This window comes from Engraulis encrasicolus, chromosome 8, assembly GCF_034702125.1.
Source record: "Engraulis encrasicolus isolate BLACKSEA-1 chromosome 8, IST_EnEncr_1.0, whole genome shotgun sequence".
Classification (NCBI taxonomy): Eukaryota; Metazoa; Chordata; class Actinopteri; order Clupeiformes; family Engraulidae; genus Engraulis; species Engraulis encrasicolus.
The window spans coordinates 57,082,757-57,090,598 of record NC_085864.1 but is presented as its reverse complement, the minus strand read 5'-3'; the positions used below and the strand labels follow the sequence as shown (position 1 = coordinate 57,090,598).

General features: G+C 42.2%; 1 long non-coding RNA gene across 5 annotated transcripts; it reads right to left on the bottom strand.

Moving 5' to 3' along the window:
* Positions 1-2,656: 2,656 nt before the first annotated feature.
* Positions 2,657-5,776, bottom strand: LOC134453798 (uncharacterized). 5 transcript variants are annotated; one of them, XR_010035767.1, is made up of 6 exons: positions 5,703-5,776; positions 4,955-5,003; positions 3,921-4,290; positions 3,394-3,472; positions 3,180-3,289; positions 2,657-2,856 (listed from the first exon to the last, which is right to left on the bottom strand). It is a non-coding gene; the product is annotated as an uncharacterized LOC134453798 (long non-coding RNA). The 5 variants fall into 5 exon arrangements; XR_010035769.1 differs by lacking the exon at positions 4,955-5,003 and having other exon boundaries at positions 3,921-4,025; positions 4,221-4,290; XR_010035766.1 differs by lacking the exon at positions 5,703-5,776 and having other exon boundaries at positions 3,921-4,025; positions 4,221-4,290; positions 4,955-5,598.
* Between the last annotated feature and the right edge of the window lie 2,066 nt (positions 5,777-7,842).

Here is a 7,842-nt window from a genome sequence, read left to right as displayed (position 1 = left end):
TTGATAAAATGAAAATGAATGAAATGAAAATTATTTTAAAAAAACGCTTTTAATATCACACCAAAGCAAACAATGTACACACACTTTGACAAGAACCATGCAACTACACACATACCCTGCAAACAATAGGCCTATACTCTACACCGCGTTCCACATTATTACGCAAATGACATTTTTTGCCGTTTTCCCAAATAATCAATAGAAATGACAGTCGTCATATTTTTCAAGTCATCAGCCATTAGAGTACAATTTTAAACGTTTTTGAATGAACCTTCCAATGACATCGGTATTTTTTAAAATAATAAAAAACTTAAAATGCCCAAAATGCTCTGTTCCAATTAATTACGCAAAACAGTTTTGTAGTGTTATAATCCAAATTTCTTTCTTTTTTTCCCATTTACATCAAAACAGTTGGCATTTGGTACCTTCAATACATTTCAATGTTCAAAACTTTGCTATAAGCTGTAACTGGAATGCTGCATTTAATATTGAAGTGATGGAATTGCATGGTAGTTATGGAAGCCCAGATATCCTTGCTGCTTTGATCTCAGCTGTTTTTGTTTGTTTGGTCGGGTGACCCACACTTCACTCTTCAATATACCCGTAGATTTCCATGCCACGTTTAGGTGCTTTGGAGATGATGACATTCTAACTCACCAGACATAACATCCCATTCATTTTCAATGGGGTTTTATGTCTGGTGAGTTAAAATGTCGATACCACCAAAGCACCTAAACGTGGCATGGAAATCTATGGGTATATTGAAGAGTGAAGTGTGGGTCACCAGACCAAACAAACAAAAACAGTTGAGAGCAAAGCATCAAGGATATCTGGGCTTCCATAACTCCCATGCAATGCCCTGCCATTGACTTCAATGTTAAAGGCAGCATTCCAGTTACTAAGACAAAGAGGTTATCATCAAGTATTGAACATTGAAATGTAATTTAGAAGGTACAAAAATCCAACTGTGTTGATGTAAATGGGAAACAAAGAAAGAAATTTGGATTACAACACTACAAAACTACTTTGCGTAATAATGTGGAACAGAGCACTTTAAGTTTTTTATTACTTAAAAAATACCGTTATCATTGGAAGGTTCATTCAAAAATGTTTTAATTGTACTCTAATGGCGGATGACTTGAAAATTATGACGACTGTCATTTGCATTGATTATTTGGGGAAACAGCGAAAAATGTCAGTTGCATAATAATGTGGAACGTGGTGTATATGCAGTGATGTACACAGCACTCAGGTCACAAATGTACAACTAGGAAACATTTCATTACCGCCGGTTAAGTTTGGGCAGGCTGTCATCATGCTTTAGCGTACGTATCGCACGCTAGTGCATGGTGCGACGCATTTTGAATTCAAAGCGTGCTCCTCAACGCAACGGTAAAGCGCTTTCATGCACTTTTGACTAGTGACGAGGTTTGCGCAGTTTTCCCGCCGTGTCGGCGATTTTGTTTTGTCACAGCGCATTTCTGTTACTAAACGCAAATATGTTTTGCTGTGCCCTAACCAAAACCACCCCTAAACCTAACCTGTCAGTGAAGTAATGTTTCTGCTGCTTTACTTTTGCCAAGAACAGCAAGATTAGGCGAATTTCTACCTAAATTGTGCCTAAACCAAAACCATCCCTAAACCTAACCTGTCACAGGGCGTTGTGGAGCACGACTTAACTTGAAAATGCGTATTGGACACACGCGATAGTGAGTTCAAATCAGCGTGTCATAGATACGCTTAGCCTATGCATGATGTTTGGGAAGGGCACAATTCATAAAACTCAGAAACATACAATGCTTTTTCAAAAAAGGGTTCTATGTTCCCCGCTGCATCCAAGTAGACTGCTGCCACATTGCTAAGAGCAGGTTGTTGTTACATCTCTGACAGGTTAGGTTTAAGGATAGTTTTACTCTGGGCACATACAAAAATGGATTTTAGTAAAAGTTGTCAATTCATAGTAAATATGTGGTAAATATGAAAGTAAGAGGAAAAATACTACAGGTCCTGCCTTTTAATACAGACTATACAGGTATGTACAACATTATAAACATTGCAGTTGATTTCATGTTCTTCAGCCAGGGTCTACTGAAGGTCTCTGGTCACTGCGTCCTCGTCATACTGCAACAGGCACTCAGTCTCACTTCTGGGATCTGTAGAAACAACAAATAAATTAATACTTCACCATGCACCTCATATTGACATAGCAAATATATCAATAAGCAAGTCATATTGAGCCCAACAGGGATAATGTCCTATTTCAGTCTTCTATGGTCTCATGCACTATGTCTCCCTGCCAGGATATGTAGGATGTAAGAAAATAAATCAAAACATAGCAATGCACAGCATTGAGAACTTATCTATAAAGTAGCACAAGTCATATTGCCAATGTAGGCCAGGGGTGGGGAACCTATGTCTTGAGGGCCGTTTGCGACCCTTGAGGCCGTTTTATCTGGTCCCCGATATAATTTTAATGTTATTCATCTTCACATAAAATATGACATATTTTGTAAAGGAACCTTAGAAAATACATTTGCAATACAATTAAGTTATATTCAGGGAAGCTGAAGAAGGTGGTGTTTGTTTAAATGTGGCTGCCTTCAATATAGGCCTAAAGTGAAAGGGAAAATCCTGGTTTGTGTTCATAGTACGGCCCTTGGAGGACTTTTACGGCCCCTCGGATGAATTTGAATTGGCCCTTCGAATGAGAAAGGTTCCCCACCACTGACGTAGGCTATAGGTTAAGCTTACCCTCTTTCACTCTTCTGTGGTGAGACTGTGCCCATTTTGGGTTGACCTCCACACGCGTCTGTAGCACAGCACACAGGATTGCAGGACACAGCATCCTGCAGGACACTACAAAAAAAACAAAAAAACAAACAAGGGGAATGAATAAATTACCTGACCAGTTATTAAACAAATGAAAATTGATGTGCCAGAGCTGTGGTAAAAGTAACCTTGGGTCCAAATCATCTAGGCCTAGGGTGTGTGTGTGTGTGTGTGTGTGTGTGTGTGTGTGTGTGTGTGTGTGTGTGTGTGTGTGTGTGTGTGTGTGTGTGTGTGTGTGTGTGTGTGTGTGTGTGTGTGTGTGTGTGTGTGTGTGTGGTAAATCCAGTGTTCACATTATTCAGATATGAGAATTCATTCATTCATTCATTTTAACTGACATTAGTACATACCCATATCAGTGCCATTTCACCCTGCCAAGACACTGGACCTGGGTCTATTGGAGCTCTCTGCTCAGGGTGTCCTCATTATACTGCAGCAGGCACTGTTGTTTCTATAGTTCCTAGAAGCGAGACAAATAAATAAATACTTTGCCATGCACCTCATATTGACATAGCAAATATGTCAATAAGCAAGACCTATTGAGCCCAACAGGGATAATCTTACACTATATCAGTTTTCTGTGGTCTCTTGTAAGATTGGCCCATCACCATTCTGCAGGACACTACCGTCTCCCTGCCAGGATCTGTAGGATGTAAGAAAATAAATCAAAACATAGCAATGCACAGCATTGATTACTTATCTATAAAGTAGCACAAGTCATATTAACAATGTAGGCCAGGGGTGGGGAACCTATGTCTCTAGGGCCGTTTGCGACCCTTGAGGCCGTTTTATCTGGTCCCCGATATAATTTTAATGTTATTCATCTTCACATAAAATATGACATATTTTGTAAAGGAACCTTAGAAAATACATTTGCAATACAATTAAGTTATATTCAGGGAAGCTGAAGAAGGTGGTGTTTGTTTAAATGTGGCTGCCTTCAATATAGGCCTAAAGTGAAAGGGAAAATCCTGGTTTGTGTTCATAGTACGGCCCTTGGAGGACTTTTACGGCCCCTCGGATGAATTTGAAGCGGCCCTTCGAATGAGAAACGTTCCCCGACCCTGACGTAGGCTATAGGTTAAGCTTACCCTCTTTCACTCTTCTGCGGTGAGACTGTGCCCATTTTGGGTTGACCTCCACACGCGTCTGTAGCACAGCACACAGGATTGCAGGACACAGCATCCTGCAGGACACTTCAAAAACAAGGGTAACGAATAAATGACCTGTCCAGTTCTATAAAAAAGAATACCCTGAAAAAGAACACCCTGTTGTTTCTACAGCTCCTAGAAGCGAGACAAATAAATTAAATACTTTGCCATGCACCTCATATTGACATAGCAAATGTATCAATGAGCAAGTCATATTGGTCACAAAGAAGTTAATCTTACATTCTTTCAGTCTTCTATGGCGAGTTAGGCCTTCAGGTGACTCGTCTTCGCCATATTATGAGACAGCAGCCTGTGAAAACATGGTAAATAGAATAACCCATTAACCTTGGGTCCTAATATAATACATGGACATAAACTAGCCTACATTATTTAGACAAGGTCAGTAGACCTCCACGTGAAACAATAAGAAAAAGTGACCATACATAATTTCAATTTCTTGAAGAGGCCATCTACACTTATTTGTGCAACAAGTGCTGTTTTGAGGACCCATACTTTTTAAGGACAGGTTGCCTACTGTTGCAAATGGCAGGGTATTTCACATTGATTTCGGGGTGGCGTGCTCAACTTGACCACTCTGGTCGACATTGAGCTCAAGCTGATACATTGGGCTCGCGTTACTGAGAACGATTCCCTGATTGACGCTCCCAACGCAGGACGCTCCCCTGTCGGCTCGCTCCCACTAGCCAGACTATCGGTCCACCGCCATATAACGGAGCTAGTTATCTTTTTGATGTTAGTTTTTTGTTTCTAACCCTAACCCTGACCCTAAACCTAACCCTAACCCTAAATTGCTTGTATGTGGCAGTGTATGATAATACGTGAAATATAATCGGGTGGGACTACACGTCCGGGAGTGATAGAAACACCTGGGACTGCACGTCCGGGAGCGATCTCAGTTGGGAGTGTCCATCTACCACCGTTTCAAAGTAGCATGGAACTAAATTATATCCCACCTTTGACTTGATTTTACGCCGGTGGGTCTTGGAACCCCTGTGTGACTGCCTAGGTTTCAGGATAGAGAAAGTAAAACAAAAATCATTGAGTAAAATCGATGGGGGACAAATTGTAGCTTTTGTAGACAACGTCGCTACTTGAGGAAAAATAGCATTACTACAGGGATGTTAGCTACTCGATACATAGTAGTGACGCTACGACCAAGCTACTAGAGAATGTAATTAAACTAGTCGCTTCGCTACTGCCCAGCACTGAAAACCAACATACCCAGACGGCACATCAGTCTTTCCAACGTCGCCTAGATGCATTTTTGCCGCTGTAAAATACATTGGCAAGGCGTCTAAGCGTTAGTTCATCAGCGAAATACCGGGCAGACGTGAAAAATGAGCAGTGCCCAGCATCTAGTTGATGAGCTAACGCAATAGCATGCTAACGGTAGCCTTTGTCTATCTTTAGGCAGGGGAAAGGCAACTGAGAACGAGCAATGTCAAACAATTTACCATCAACAAGTATACTTAACATATTCACTGTTTCACCACAGCATTTTGTCATTACGATGCTCGCAAGTCATCAGAATTTACTAGCGTACAGCAGCAACTAGTGTAGTCACATTGAGGGGACTTGAGCTACCAGCTATGTAAAACGGCTGTGTCATAACTTAGCAATGGCGGATCTGTGTTCAGAGGAGCTATTCAATCGCTCTTGAGTACTGAAACTTTAAACCACAGTTGAGTAAAATGTACTTACATGTATATGACGCCCATTTTCCGTTGGTATGTGAGGAACTTTTCCCCCATATCGCCAAGAAACTTGTAAACCACACAGTCAGCACGTGGTCAGAAATGTTCCATTTTCTTTGGCGTGGTTCTGTTCAATCAGGAAGGTGATGTTGACCGCGGCTGATGGCTTATTTGTGGCTTGTGTGTGGAATTCGCATTGTGTCAATTAGTTTTGCTGCCACCTAAAGGCTTGGTGTAGAACTAGTTTAACCAGAGACGGTCTATTTTCAACTAACTTGAACAATCCTTGCTTTAGTTCAGAATACCATTTAAAAACCAGAGTGACCAAGCACATTGATGTTTTTCCTCAAAAGCAGCTGAGGACCCTTAATTCAAAGGGTCACTTCAAAATGTATGTCCAAGAAAGATCATTCAGATGATTCTATTTTGATAGCCTATTCTGTAGGTTCATTTAAATGTTTATAGCACAGATCGAATTGTTTGATCAACTTAATTTCTGAGCTTATAGTATCATAATAAAATGTACTGACAGCAAAGCTGTGGCTAGTAGAAAGGTTTAATGCAGGGGTGGGGAACCTTTTTCATTCGAGGGGCCACTTCAAATTCCTACCATGGTCATAAAATCCTCCGGGGGCCGTACTATGAACACAAATCAGGATTTCCCCATAAAATGTAGGCCTATATAGACACCTTTAGGCCTATATAGACATATAGACATCTTTAAAGGTAGACACCTTTAAAACAGTCCCCACCTTTTCTAGGTCCCCTGAATATAACTTAATTGCATTGGAAATGTAATTTCTAAGATTCCTTTAGGCCTGCAAAATATGTCATAGGCCTATTTCATGTGAAGTTGCAAAACATTATAATGATATCAGGGGCCGGATAAAACGGCCTCAAGGGCCCTCGAGACATAGGTTCCCTACCCCTGGTTTAATGGTTAGTGATTCTGAAAAACACCACTGGGCAGCGTGAAAAAACATACACACACACAGACACACACACACACACATTTTAGTAAAAGGCCAAAAAATGCCCTAGGGCCCCCAACAATCCCGTTGCCTAGGGACCCCAAAATCCTAGAAACAGGCCTGCCGACCCCCCACTCCCTCCCACCCACCTGACCTCACCCCACCCCACCCCACTTGAAATTGACTGGGGCAGCTCCCGACCTGATCACTGGCATTTACATATTAAAGGCTCTTCTAAGAAGGGGATGGGAGGGGGGCATGGGGGAGCCGCAAATGCTGTGGCTTGAGGTATGAGGCAATTTAAGGTGCAAAACTCATCCACAAATTCCTCTTTTCATGCAGTGAAGTTGAAACTCCATACCAACCCCCACCCCCCAAAGATTAAGGCTTTTTGAGGTGTGTTTGTGTTTGTGTGTGTGTGTGTGTGTGTGTGTGTGTGTGTGTATGTGTGTGTGTGTGTGTGTGTGTGTGTGTGTGTGTGTGTGTGTGTGTGTGTGTGTGTGTGTGTGTGTGTGTGTGTGTGTGTGTGTGTGTGTGTGTTGAGGTGTGTGTCTAGTGTTGATGTGTATGTTGTCTAACTGTATCCTGATGTCTCTCCCAGGCTGTGGTATCTCCTGTCAGTAAAGAGCGTTTCTCATCTGGTCTTTGCCCTGACATCACACACCTCCTGCCTCACACAGCTGGAACTGGTGAACAGGAACAATGACCTGCAGGACTCAGCAGTGGAACCCTTATGTTCTGCTCTTTGGCATCCACACTGCAAACTGGAGACACTACGGTAAGCATCACCTCATTGTGTGTGTGTGTGTGTGTGTGTGTGTTTGTGTGTGTGCGTGCGTGCGTGCGTGCGTGTGTGTGTGCGTTTGTGTTTCACCAAGCCCCGTTGCCAGAGGACCTGACTGGAAAGCAAATGTACACACACACACACACACACACACACACACACACACACACACACACACACACACACACACACACACACACACACACACACACACACACACACACAAGAGAATACTGTCAAATTTGAGTGTGTGTGTGTGTGTGTGTGTGTGTGTGTGTGTGTGTGTGTGTGTGTGTGTGTGTGTGTGTGTGTGTGTGTGTGTGTGTGTGTGTGTGTGTGTGTGTGTGTTTGTGTGTGTGTGTGTGAGTGTGTCTTTCACCAAGCCCCATTGC